Source organism: Chlorocebus sabaeus, chromosome 10 (genome assembly GCF_047675955.1).
Source record: "Chlorocebus sabaeus isolate Y175 chromosome 10, mChlSab1.0.hap1, whole genome shotgun sequence".
Classification (NCBI taxonomy): Eukaryota; Metazoa; Chordata; class Mammalia; order Primates; family Cercopithecidae; genus Chlorocebus; species Chlorocebus sabaeus.
Window position 1 is genome coordinate 110,785,729 of NC_132913.1, and position 14,812 is coordinate 110,800,540.

Here is a 14,812-nt window from a genome sequence, read left to right on the forward strand (position 1 = left end):
TATGAGATTGTAATAGGCATAGAAAAAATTATTTTCCAGAAGCAAAAGATTTCTTGTTAGCACTAAGAAGGAAGAGCATCTTTTTTTGGACTTCTGCATTTCCCTTATATCAACTCAGGTTTTCAACTGTTTCTGACACATATAATTGTCTGACCAAGGCTGATAGCAGTGGGGATAAATCTTTGATTAGAGATGGTTCAAAGAGAAGTGAAGGATAAGTGGTGCCATATACACATTCTTTTGAGACATTTTTGTTATGAAAAGGAGCAGAAAGTTGGTCCAGTAATTAAAGGAAAATTTCAGGTCATGGAAGATGTTTTTAAGATGGAAGATATTACAATAATCTTTGTGTGATTCTAATAGGCATAGGAAAAATATTTACCATACAAAATGTTTTTCATTAGCACTGAGAGGGAAGAGAGTCTTGTTTTGGACACCAGCATTTACTTTGTATAAATTTGGGTTTTCAACTATCTCTGACACATATAATTGTCTGGCCAAGACGGAGCGTTTTGGCCAAACATTGCTTACTTGAATGGATATTTCTTACATATTTCACAAAATTCAATAAATTATTTCTTACCATCTTGTTTGCAAAACAGGAATTGTCCCAGAGCTATTAAGCCTCCTGGTTAAATTGGAGAGTTAAATAGTTTCTCTGATCCCACATCCTAAAGGCATCCCCTTGGCAGCGGATGTGCTGCAAATGTTCCCTAATGAGTTAACATCTAAGTTATGCTTTATCAATTAATCTTGCTGTATGTGACCCTCCTGTGAGTATAAAAAATATTTTCCAAATTCACTGGTACATCTAAGGGAAAATTGTTTTTGTTTTGCGGATGCAAGATGTCAGCAGTGTGAAAGCGGGAAATCACACATCAGTTTAACTCTGTAATGGTTTTATTTTCTTAATCTGCTAGTTGAAGAAATCATTTAAAAAAAAACAACCTATACTAACTTGAAAGTCTATATTAGATGTTATTATTCAATGTGACCCTTGGGTGCATTTGCCAAAAATAAGTTTGATTTTCTACATTTGCAAATACGCTAAAAGTAGGAAAATTAAACCATCCATCTTTTATTATAAACTTTCATTCATTAGATACATGTAATAGGCAAGGGATTAACACACGCCTGGTCTCCAACTGCCTGGTTTCTGATATGCATTCATATAACTGAATCCCAATGGCTATATCTAAGGAGAACATTAAAAGCTGCTTCTGAGCACTTTCATTCTATTCTATTTCATTTTATTTATTTATTTATTTATTTATTTATTTATTTATTTATTTATTGAGACAGGGTCTCACTCTGTCTCCCAGGCTGGAGAGCAGTGGTGTGATCTTGGCTCACTGCAACCTTCACCTCTCAGGTTCTAGTGATTCTCTTGCCTCAGCCTCCCAATAAGTAGCTGGTACTACAGGCATGCGCCACCACGCCCGGTTATTTTTTTTTGTATTTTTAGTAGAGATGGGATTTTGCTATGTTGGGCAGGCTGGTCTCAAACTCCTGACCTCAAGTAATCCGCCCGCTTTGGCCTCCCAAAGTGCTGAGATTACAGGCATGAGCCTCCCTATCCGGCCAGTTTCTGAACACTTTTAAACACATCCAAGATAGTTTAAAGAAAATATTTTTGGAAAAGAATAAAGGCTATTATTCATACTCACAGACAATCAGCTGAGCTTGCTCTAATTTCTGCTGAGAGCAATTATGTTCCAGATAAGAACATTTTTATATGCAGAGGCCTAGGTTTAAATCAAAGTCAGTAAGTCGACATAGGAATGAATATGCAAATTCCAGGATTAACTTAAAGGCAAAACTCTCTTGCCCAACTTCCAAGCAAGCTCCATGAGACACTGGAGTAAGCAGCTGTCCACTTTATTCAGGTGAGGGATTTTTCCTGTTAAAGAGCTTTGTCATTAGCTACTGTATTTTCACCCTCCCCATCATGCCTATCTGGAGCTTCTCTAATTAGGCTTTTTTCTTTTTTAAAGTGAAGACTCTGGGCTTCCAAAAGTCTAATGCACCATGTAGATATGTCCCAAGAGGATCATATGCTGAGCCATTAGTTGCTCATCATACAATTAACCCAGAGCAGTGGATCAGCTTGAATGGCTATCACCCAGTAGGGCCCAGAGAAAATAGGACACCTCATTTGCACGGTTTGATGTGAGAAATAGAAGAGAGAAGTAGGGAATTAAAAAAATTGAAATATGAGAATAAAGGGGAATGCAGGCCTTGGTGGAGAACTCCTAAGAAGCTTATAAACCAAATTGAGTAACAAAACCATACATTCAGAATTATATAAAAACATGGCCCAATTAAGATTTTCATCTCCTCTCTGTCTTGTAACCCTTCCTGTCATTTCCTTGTTCCAGGGAAATCTGCTTTTATAATTTTAGCAAAGGAGGAGCTTTTCTTATCTGTCAGCCTGAGAAAGTTTTCCCACATATTTTGGGGAAATTATCATAATTGATTATCTACTTGGTACATGCATGAAATTTTTTATTATATGAATGTTTCTTTGTGAACAGTTAGACTTTCCTTCTTTAAGATAGGCTGCTTTCATGACTGACACCATATCATCCACCTGTCTATCTCCTCATGGCTCTCAATCCTGCTCAGGACCAGAACAACCAGCCATTGCCTAAGAAAAAATTTCAGGGCCATGGAAAATGCCTCCCATCCCTTAAATTTTGAAATCTAAATTTCTAGTCCAAGGGCTTAGTGCAGATCTTGTAAAGTTGTCATTAAGGTCTCTTCTCTGGGCTCTCCTTCTGGTGGCAGAATGTTTCCCAATGATGACAGGCAGACATCCTGTTCACTCAGTAATCCCAACAGAATGAAGGCTCCCCTTCCACTGTTCTAACAAAAGACTCAGGGTGGCATTGACTCACAGATCTCACTTTACTCATCTCTGTGGCAATCACTATGTCCCAATGAATACAATAGTTTAATGAATGTGGCCTGAGTCACATGCCCATCTTTGAAGTAAAGGACGGAGGAACTTCTCAAATCTCAAGGATTGAGAGTGTGAGAGGAATAGTTCCCAAGGAAAACCGGTCGTCTTTACCAAAAGAATACAAGAGTAATGGATGTCCACCATAACCTTGTGGCTTAAAACGGCCTTCCTCCCTTTCTTGTAACCTGGTGGCTTAAATAAAACGTTTTTGTTTCTTTTTTCTTAGTTGACTGATTAGAAGGTGAGCAGAACGTTTCCTGCTTCACCTTTTTTCCAGTGTGTCAAAAAGACAGCAGGCTCTTAATCACCCATTGGATGAAATACGACATTTTAATGACAATTCCAGGTATGACTCCACCATAGTTAGTAAATTTTAACCCCTGTGCTATTTATCACTTTTCTACACCAGCCTCAAATGACAGCCTAAAAGGGCAACTGCTTGTTAATTTTATAACTTGCAGCAAATAGAGACACGAGAACTGAAGAAATAGGAATTTGTCTGAGAAGGCCAGGATGTCATCTGTTTCTCACCCTCATGTGGAGTCAGATGGGTATTTTTGACTAGTGAATCTCCATGAGCTAAGTGTGAAGCAGTGTGGGCCAATCAGAACCCCTGAGAGAGGGAGTTACCGCTGGTACAGACCCTCCCACAGGTGTATTGAGTGCCGATCCTGGATGCAGCAGGTTCATGGGCTGTTGTCAATTTCCTATAGTCACGTCATGTTGCTTTTCTTTTATTAATTGCTAAAATGCACTATAGAACATGGCGTTAAATAAAAGCATCCTAAACATTATTTTTATGGCAGTGCACAATAGCTATAAAGGGCTGACTTTTAAAAAATCTCCCCCTGGCCGGGCACAGTGGCTTGTGCCTGTAATCCCAGCACTTTGGGAGGCTGAGATGGGTCGATCACCTGAAGTCAGGAGTTTGAGGCAAGCCTGGCCAACATGGTGAAACTCTGTCTGTACTAAAAATATAAATATTAGCCAGACGTGGTGGCACACGCCTATAATCCCAGCTACTTGGGAGGCTGAGGCTAGAGAATTGCTTGAACCTGGAAGACAGAGGTTGTAATGAGCCAAGATCGTGCCACCGCACTCCAGCCTGGGTGACACAGTGAGACTCCATCTCAAAAAATAAATAAATAAATAAAAAATAAAAAATTTAAAAAATATTAATTAAAAGTCTCCCCCACAAACACAATCTTGATATAGCACATTACACACAATAGGAACTCAATAAATATTCTCCGTGCTGAATGAGTGGATATTAAATGAACTCTTGGAGTCCGTCCATGGAACACCCTCCGAAATGATGGTCCCTCTTTTCAAGACTGAAGTTCAGCAAGAATGTAGCACTGTGGCTCTACTAGTTGTTTAGAGCCTGTGTCCATTCTGATTGAGTTGGAGATCTTTATGATTAAGTGCCCATAAAACACTATTATAAAATATTTTTATATGACTTCTGCCTCTTCTTTATAGGGCACTCAACAAGAGATGACTTAAATCTGTTTTTCTTATGCACTGAATCTCTCTTAAGCATCTTTTATATCAAAACTGTATCTTATTTCCCATTATAACACTAAGGGGTTTCTGATTCATGCTAAGATGTTGATGGCCCCTTGTGATGCTTTACCAAGGATATGAACCGTGAAGAGGTAATGTCTGAATCCAAAGGCTTTAGTCACTAATGACAGCTGATAATGTCAGGCACAATGGCATGTGATATGAAATATTTTGGTTTCAGAGACTTCCTCTTGCCCTTCCAATCAACTCAGTCATCAAGGCCCTACTTTTCCAGAACACCAACCCTGCTCACCTCTTGTTTCTCCCTCCTGGTGCTTCTGTGATCCCTCTTCAGCATTAGAAAATGTTGCACCCAGGCTTGTGATGATCAGAGAGACAGCAGGTGGCTTCCCGGTGGAGGGAAGACGTCCCATCATTCATGTAGTAGACTAAAAGATCAGACTAAAAAGATGAGAATTAACACCTGCATTCTGAAGCATATTTACTAAAAAATAGTCTTAAAAGCCAGGGTCAAACTTGTATATTTGTGAAGTTGCGTAAACTCATCCTTTAAATCTAAGAAAATGTTTATCTATGAAATTTAAAGTATTTTAAAACTGCCAGCTGCCTCTCTGTCTCTACCTATGAACTTTAGCCACTCCATTACTGTTAAATGCACACAGAGGAGCATAAAAGGTTAGTTTTAGAATAGCTGTTTGAGGTTTCTTAGCTATAGAAGAGATTTTTTTTTTTTTTTTATTTCACCATTTTTAAACAAATCATGGGTACTCAGGTTGACTTCAATGGACATCTCCTAGAGCCACAGGACAACTACTAGGCTCTCGAAAATGAGGGATAGAGCTGCCTTTTAGCTTCACATTGCAAATGGTCAAAATGGTATATAAATTAAATGAGTATTGGTGTTAACACCTCAGAGAGCTACATAACCTTTGTTGACGGGCAGTGCAGCAGAAGCTTTGAGAAGGGGGTGGGAGCTCACAGCAATGGCAGCAACCACAGTGGCAGCAAAACACAACTCGAAAGCATGGGAAGGGCAGCCTTTTATTATATTGCCATGGGCACCTGGGACCTGGTTCTGGGTCAGTTTTGGAAGAGGAGCAGGTGAGTCTTGACTCTTGGACTTCACCCAAGTGAGGAGAGAATCAGCTTGGAATGAAAGGTTGTTCATAATCTCATTACAAGTGTATTCATCACTGGTTTCCTACACACAATTTTACTCAAGCAAAAGTGCTCTGTTAAGTGCCTTCTGAGGCCACTTTCTGCTTCACCTCAAGCCTCCAGGTCTCCTGTCCACAGGCTTCAGTCTTAACTGTGGGAAATCCAGTGCAAAATTCTTCTTCTATGGTGGCCTCCCAGAATGTAACCCACTCACGTGGCTTTAGTGTTTCCTTCCTCTCAAACATGATACTTACGTCTCTACTGTATATTCCATTGCATCACATTATTTCCCAAACTCTGGTTGTTCCTCTAACACTTTTGTATTTGGTGCCATTTCAAGAATGATCTGGGGCAGTATTTACTTAAAAACTTGAAACTGGACTCACTTTTTAAAAATTTAAATTAAATAATTTTAAAAGAAAACAATGTACCACTGCTGAAAATGGAAAAGCATTTCACTTGCCATAAACAGAAGGTATCCATGGAAATAAATACAACTAGAGCCAAGCAATGTAATTAAATCCTAGCTGCACACTGGGCCAGCCTGGGTCTCTCTGCCTGAGGCTTGTTCTCTGGAGACTGAAAAGGGAGACAAACCAAGTATGAGAATGATGTTAGACACCCTCAGACGAAACTGAGGTTTTCTTCTGAAAGTAGTCAGGATGGAAAACAGTGGCTTTCTAATTTAATATTATTTAACGTTTTGTTCTTGTTCAGCCTGAAATCATCCTGCACGCCACATGGTACACATCCCACACTTGAGACTTTCATCTTAAAATGCCTTCCCCTAACATCACACTCCGGGGCCTGTCAGGCAGTGGGGGACAAGAGGAGGGAGAGCATTAAGACAAATACTTAATGCATGCGTGGCTTAAAACCTAGATGACGGGTTGATAGGTACAGCAAACCACCATGGCACATACATGTCTATGTAACAGACCTGCATGTTCTGCACATGTATCACAGAACTTAAAGTAAAATGCATTTCCCTATATTCCCAGTTACATTTATGCATGTGTTTAATCGCTCCCACTAGTTAATAAACTCTCTGATGATAGGATTGGTGCTAAAGGTCTTAGCTTCACTTAATTACTGCCTGCAAGTATCTTGATCCTAAGGTAGGGAAATTGATTAGAAAGGTAAGTAGACTAAAAATACCCTGGTATTTTTTACTGTGATTTCATCTCAATCAGCAAACCTTTACTGAGCAACTAATTAGTACCAGATGCTGATTAGGTGTTGATAATGTGAGTGCTGGGCATACGGTGGTGAATCCACAGAAAAGAAGAAGAGGAAAATTCCATGAGATCCTGCTAATAGTAAGATAAATGCATATCATGAACCATGATCCATTTTGGGGTTTGACATATGATCCAAATCTTATTATAGTGCTAAATATATTAAACTAAATCCAGAAGGAAATTACTTTACCAGAATGAAAAAGTAGGATGTCAGATCTTAAAAGGTCAGTGGATGCTTTATTCAGTTTACCAAATAGTGCTAAAAAGTGATTCATTGGTCACCTTCCTTTAGGGTTCTTGCATCAAGGACCTGCAACTATTCTATGGCAATACATGATCATTAAGAGGGATTTATCTGGAAATAAAGAAAAAATCAGACACATTCCTTAGCCATTTTTCAGCCGAGCTATGTTTTTCTATCTACAAACTAAGAACTCCTGCGTCGCTGGGTCACAGTGATGGCAAACATGTGCACAGTGCTTACTAACTGCCAGGTGCATTTTCAGTATTTTAAATATATATGAATGAATTTAATCTTCATAACAATTCTGAGTAGGTATATTCATTTTCCATTGTCTCCATGACAAATTAGCACATGCTTGGCAGCTTAAAACAACACAGATTTATTGTTTTACAGTTCTGTAGGTCTGTAGCTTGAGTGGGGCCTCACTAGGTTAAGATCAAAGTGTCTGCAGGACTGAGTTTCTTTCTGGAGGCTCTAGGGAGGAATTCATTTCCTTGCTCATTCATGTTTCACAGAATTGAGTTTCTTGCAGTTGTGGGACTGAGGTCTCCGTGTGCTTACTGGTGATCAGCTGAGGGCTGTTCTCAGCTTCTAGAGGCTACAGTCCTCGGCCAGAGCCCTCTTCCTCCATGTTCATGCTTTGAAACTCTCCTGCCTCTTTTCTTCATTGCATCTTTGTGCCTTACTCTTCTGCTTTCCTCTTGCATTTTGAAGGAATTGTGTGATTAGATTAGGCCCACAAAGGTACTCCAAGATCATCTTCCCATCTCAAGGTCCTTTAACCATAGTCACATCTGAAAAGTCCCTTTTGCCATGTAAGGTAACATATTTGCAAATTCTGAGAACTAGAGTACACATCTTTTGGGGTGGGGGGGGCATTTTTCTGCTGATCACCATCAAACTCTATTGTTACCATCCTTATTTTTCTAGCGAGGGCTACTCTTTGAAATAATGGGAAAATAGCTGTTTCTCTTTGTTCTTTCTTTACTTTACAATGGCAGGGCCCTCTCCTACCAAATCCACTTTCAAGAAGAATCTGACATCAGGTGTTTGCACTTAGTTTGGCTACACAACAAGGTATGACCTGTTTCGGAAACATTTGCATTAGAATACATTTGTAATTAAGAAATGAAAGGCATTCTCCTCTGGCAGAGAGACTTGAAACAGTGGTTTTATTAGAGGAGTTATTTTTTGCTTTCTAATTACTTCCTCTTAGCAGCCACATATTCCATCTATATTGCGAGTTGTCCCAGTGAGTTCTAAAGGAACAGAGACCCACTTCATTCATCCACCTGACCCAGGACCTATGAGGGAGCATGAATGAATCTCTCCACCCTCCTGCTTTTATCCCCTGTCTCCATCCTATAGATGTCCCTTGGAGTTTCATAATTCAGTATCTCAAACCCAGATGGTGAAGCTCAGGAGGGAGGCAGCCTTATTTGTTTGGTTCCTCACCATGTCTTCAGCACTAAGTACAGAGTTTATCCTGGAAAAGGGTTGTAGACAGCTTGTGACACAGCTCCCAGTGGTGCCCAGATTTCTCATCCACAGAAACTGTGGGTTCTAATACAATAAAGGGCTATGGATATGGATTTTAGGCCACCACGGTATAAACTATTGTGCAGCAACAGGTAACTAGTACAAGTAGGCACTTAATATATATTACGAAATGACTAAACCAAGAAGACGTAATGGAAGTATTTACTTCTTTGTGTGCGCTTGATGGTGGCTTGATAACGGCAGTGAGAACTCTAGAGATGAAGAGGTTTGTCTAACACTATAGTTGGCAATAGCTAAGTTACTTGTGCAATTCAAATTTATACACCTGGGAAAATTCTAGAGAAGAATCCGAGAAGATGTTCTATAGCTGAATTCCTTTCTCCCATGCTTAAAGCAGAGCATTGTCCATTGAGGGGCTTGAAATTAGGTGTAGCCAGTTTTTAGCACAAGTTGCTGCCTCACCCTCTGTTTATCTTTAGAGATGCATTTTTTGGGAAAGACCGTGTGGCCAGGAGGCCTCTGCACATTCCATCTAGTTGGCCGTGGGCAGAGCTGCCCACAGATTTTTCTGGCGTCTTTATTTTCCTTGCCTTGAATTTGTTCATTCCTCCCCCTTTCCTGTTGCGGTTAGCTGTATGTTATTAGTGAAGACAAATCCCGAAGCACTTCCTGGAGATGGAGAGGCACCACTCATTTTTCTTAACAATATGTATACTGGTTGTCCTAAGGGGAAGATTGGTGCATTAAAAGCAAAATGCAACATTCCCAACAGGAACACGGACTCAAAGCCAGGTCTGTGGAATGCAACTGAAATGGAGAAACAACAGCTGCGGTGTTTGGGTTTCTCGAAACCAAGAAATACAGCATATGAAAAGTTCCATTGGAATTTTAACATAGGATTTCTTCCCACTTGGCTTAGTCTCAGATGGTCAAATGATATGATACAATGTGGCAGCTGAAGAACTAGTTGGAGGGTTGGATAGGTGTATATGCCCCATGGGAAAATCCGAGGATACATACTCGATAGTATATAAAACTCAACCTAGGAGTCCTGCTGGCTGCAAACGTAGGAGAAGAAGCATGCATCCAGGTGAAGATCAGCTCATTAGACCATTTCTCCGGCCACACAGCAAGTCACCAGCTTTGCTCTGAGACCTTAGACACATGCCTAGGCTTTCCCTGCCAATCTGAAATTCATCAACTCTTCTTCCTTCCTCCATTTCAGTGTCAAAGCTATGGAGAGAGGAACCAGGTTACTGAAACTTGAGGTTGGACTTGTCAAAAACTAAAAATGCGGGACAAATATCATCTCATCAAAATGAGATGAGCTGTTTGTTATCTGATTTTTTTTTTTTTTTTTTTTTTTTTAAGAGAGCAAGTCTCACTCTGTTACCCAGGCTGGAGTACAGGGGTATAATCATAGCTCACTGTAACCTTGAACTCCTAGGCTCAAGCAATCCTCCTGCCTCAGCCTCCTGCGTAGCTGGGACTGCAGGCATGTACCACCATGCCTGGTTAATTTTTTTCTAGTTTTCATAGAAATGGGGTCTCACTGTGTTGCCCAGGCTGGTTTTGAATTCTTGGCCTCAAGTGAGTCTCCCATCTTGGCTTCCCAAAATGTTGGGATTATGGGTATGAGCTACCATGCCTAGCATGATTTTTTTTTTTTTTTTTTTTGAGATGGAATCTCACTCTGTCACCCAGGCTGGAGTGCAGTGGTGTAATCTCGGCTCACTGCAACCTCTGCTACCCGGGTTCAACCTCTGCTGCCCGGGTTCAAGTGATTCTTCTGTGTTAGCCTCCCGAATAGCTGGAATTATAGGCATCTGCCACCACGTCTGGCTAATTTTTGTATTTTTAGTAGAGACGGGGTTTCAACATCTTGGTCAGGCTGGTCTTGAACTTCTGACCTCGTGATCCACCTGCCTCAACGTCCCAAAGTGCTGGGATTATAGGCGTGAGCCATCATGCGCATGATTTTTTTTAACTGGGCTTTCTGCATGAGTCATCTCAGAGTAATGATGAGACAATGTGATGAAGGCAGACATTGTGTTTATCCTTAAAAACATTTTTTCCTTGTTTAATTGTTTTTGCCCTCATTTCAAACTTCCTTTCTTATAGTTTACCAAGGAAAGCAGTTGTAAGAGAATAAATTAAGTGGTAAGGAAAATTGAAATCCGTAGCCTTGAGTTCTTGAGATACTGGGTTAAAATGGGTAGAGAGAAAGATCGGATGAGTCACCCTTCCACTGTAATTCCAGCAATGCAAGGATGGTGGATTATGACTTAGGTCTTTATTAATATTTTTATTTGATGCAGTCTACTTCCTTTACTGGCTGGGGATCAGGGGCCTTGGTCACACACCTGGAGAATACACTAGAACTGTAAAGGAATGAGAGAAAGATACATAACCACTAAAGCAGGAGCCCCTGGCCCAATATGTCCACTTTCAATAGGGAGGGGCAGCGGGTTCTCCTCCCAGGTCTTCCTCATCTCCCGTCACAGGATTTCCTTCCTCCTTTCTGGTGCCTGTGGTCCAACTGGGGTACCACTGTAAATGCTGAATGATAACTCAAATTTCCTTCTTTTAGAGAAGAATACTTTGTGATGGGAAATTTTAGTGCCTGGACAGGGACTTAAGCCCTGGACCCTCAGGTGAAAGTCAGTTACTCTACCAACTGAGCTACCCAGGCCCTTATGCTCCACAAAATTCAGTGATGGAAATAACTGCAATATTTTTAAAAATCAAAAATATCAAAAGTGGGCCAGACAAGGTGGCTAATGCTTATAATCCCAGCACTTTGGGAGGCAGAGGGAGGAGAAACACTTGAGGCAACATAGTGAGACCTCATCTCTAAAAAAAAAAAAAAAAGAAGAAGAAAAAAGAAAAGAAAAAATGTGTTGGGTGTTGTGGCTTGTGCCTATAGTCCCTGCTACTTGGGAGGCTGAGGTGGGAGGATCTCTTGAGCCTGGGAAGCCGAGGCTACAGTGGGCTGTGATTGTGCCACTGCACTCCAACCTGGGCGACAGAGTGACACTGTCTAAAAAATAATAATAATAATATATATATATGGTGCAGTCTACCTCCTCTGAAATTGCTAGTGCCTAGGAAATTGCTAGTGCATAGTCTTCTGCAGTGTTTTGTGCCTTTGAAATCGCTAGTGCTTATATATCTATATCTATATATTTCAAAAGTATAAATGAAGAAATATTTGGTATTTGTGACTTTTTCTTTCGCTCCTGGCTCCACTATGGCTGGGCAGGGCATGCCTTTTCACTTTCTGCTGCTTCCCTGCCTCGGTGCTGCAGGTGGACTGCCCACATTGTCCTGCAACACAGGCGGGCAGGGCAGGGGCAGCCTCAGAAAACACCAGCCCCGTCCTGTGACTGCCTTTCCACCCGCCCTCCTCTCTTGGCTAACCAGACCTCTTTCAACTGGAAAATAGTGTAAAATAATCTTCTTCCTTCAGAACAGGGTTCAGGAAAAATGCAAAGTCTAGTTTTACTTGTGACAGTCAGAGAAGTGCTATTTCCTCTTCTTTAAGACTCTGTCCTCACTACTTTGAGGATCTGCATCGCAAAGCTGTTGCCACAATTCTACAAATAGGGAGGAAGGAAGCTATTAGACCCTAGTTCCTCCTATTGTCAAGGGGGCTATGCGGTACCTCATCATTTTCAAGAGCGCCAGTTCTGGAGCCAGACTGTCCAGTTCAAGTTCTGGTCCAGCCACTAGCTAGCTGTGTGGCCTTGGACAAACTATTCACTCTTGGTATTTCTGTTTTCTTCTCTAAAGACAGGGATGTGGATACTGCCTGCCTAGTAAGGCTAACAGGAGGAAAAACACATGAAATACTTAGGATTGTGTCTGGCATGTAATAAGCATTCAAAAGTGTCAGCAGTTATTATTATTTATACTCTCCATAACTCAGTGATCCGTTCCTATTTTCATTTTACAAACTAAGAAACAGGAATAGTAAATTTCAGTAACTCATTAGAGGAAATTCAGCTAAAATGGAAGGAGACAACATGTGAACTATCATCTTCATAGAAACAGAAAAGATTTGACTCTTAAGAGAAGGGAAATACACTTTTTACTCAGAAGAGTTTCAGTTTTCTGTATTATTGGAAAAGTAAAGAACAAGAGTTTGTAATAAGGCCAAGAAGGTTCTGACTTGTTTTATACTTATTTGAAGACTGTTCAGGTTCATTATTTACTTCATGAGTTTGTTTGTTTGTTCGTTTTTAGTCATCCTTAATTTATAATTCAGAATAAAAGATTACATTACCTTCATCAATCTGAACCCCTTTTGTGTATAACCTGCCTGTTGATGAGTATTGTTTTTAGTTTTCTACAGTCTTTTGTGCCTTTGAGATTGCTAGTGCATAGAGAAGCACCTTTTCTGTCTTTGCCTTTCATTGAGACCCTGGACTGATGTTGGCATAATGCATACACACCTAACCCCTGTTCCACACATAATCCCAGGGTACTGTTGAGATAACGAGACATAGTAAAGAGGCTCTCCATGAGAGCAAAGAAGTATTTGTCTTGTTTTGCATTTCTCTTGACTGATCCTGCTTTGCTTAAAAGTCAAGCAAATTAAAAATATATATTAAAGAACTCAAGGAAGAATTACATAAATAAAAAGAATAAATTACGTAAATGAAACCCAAGGAAGAATTTCATCAGGAAACTATTTAATATGTTCTGGAGCTAAAGGGAGGAGACAGGCTATATAGAAGGGACAGGCAAATCCTGCTTTTAACAGGAAAGTTTTAATGTAAACCACCTTCCATTTGACAGGGAGAGAGATTGAACCTCTCTATCCCCTGGTAATAGCCATTTATATATTCACTCATCTTTTTTGTGATATTCTGTTATTCTCTATAGGATTTAAATTGGGGTGATTCAGGGTTTTTTGCGTTTCCTTTTTATAAAAAAAAGAGGAATAATGCTGCCCTTAACACAAATCCCATTTTAAAAGCACCACAAATTGAAGAGTGTGATAAATTGATCCTGAGTAACAGGAGAAAGTGTTGAGATGGCTAGCAAGCTTGTGCATCTCTGTGGGTATATTTTTTTTTAGTTGTGGTAAAATACACATACCATAAAATTTAGCATTTTAACAATTTGAAAGTGCACAATTTTGTGACATTTAGTATTTCACAATGTTGAGGAACTATGACCACTGTCTTGTTCCAAAACATTTTCATCCCTCCTAAAGGAAATCCCATGACCATTAAGCAGGCATTTCTCATCTCCTCTTCACATAGCTGCTGGGAACCACCAGTGTGCTTTCTCTCTCTATGGATTTGCCTATTCTGGATATTTCATATACATGGAATCATCTGGTATGTGATCTTTGTGTCTGGCATTCTTCACTTAGCATCATGTTTTCATGGTCCATACATAATGTAGCAGGTATCAGTTCTTCATTCTTTTCTGTGGTCGAATAGCCTGCCATTGTAGGAATATGCCATGCTTTGTTTAACCATTTATCAGTTGATGGACATGGGAATTGTTTTCATGTTTGACTATTGTAAGCAGTGTGGCTATGGACATTTGTGTTCAAGTGTTTGTTTGAACACCTTTTTTCAATTCTTCTGGATATATATTCAAGAGTAGAATTGTTGGGTCATACAATTGTGTATTTAATGAGGAACTGCCAAGTTAATTTCCACAGTGGCTGCACCATTTTACATTGTCTGTAAGCAAATTTTTTAAGTTAATAGCATAATTTATGAAAATTAAGGCTATACCAGCCGGGCACGGTGGCTCACGCCTGTAGTTCCAGCACTTTGGGAGGCCAAGATGGGTGGATCACGAGGTCAGGAGTTAGAGACCAGCCTGGCCAGCATGGCGAAACATCTCTACTAAAAATACAAAAATTAGCCGGATGTGGTGGCGGGCGCCTGTAATCCCAGCTATTCAGGAGGCTGAGGCAGGAGAATTGCTTGAACCTGGGAGGCGGAAGTTGCAGTGAGCCGAGATCGTGCCATTGCACTAATCTGGGTGATAAAAGCAAGACTCTGTCTAAAAATAAAAAAGAGAGAGAGAGAGAACATTAAGGATACAACTACCCAAAAATGTTCATATATTTTTCAAGGACATATGCCCGTCTAAGACATACCTAAAATCATGAATCTTTCAGACAGAGCTATGCTAGTTGTTAGAATGAGGTCC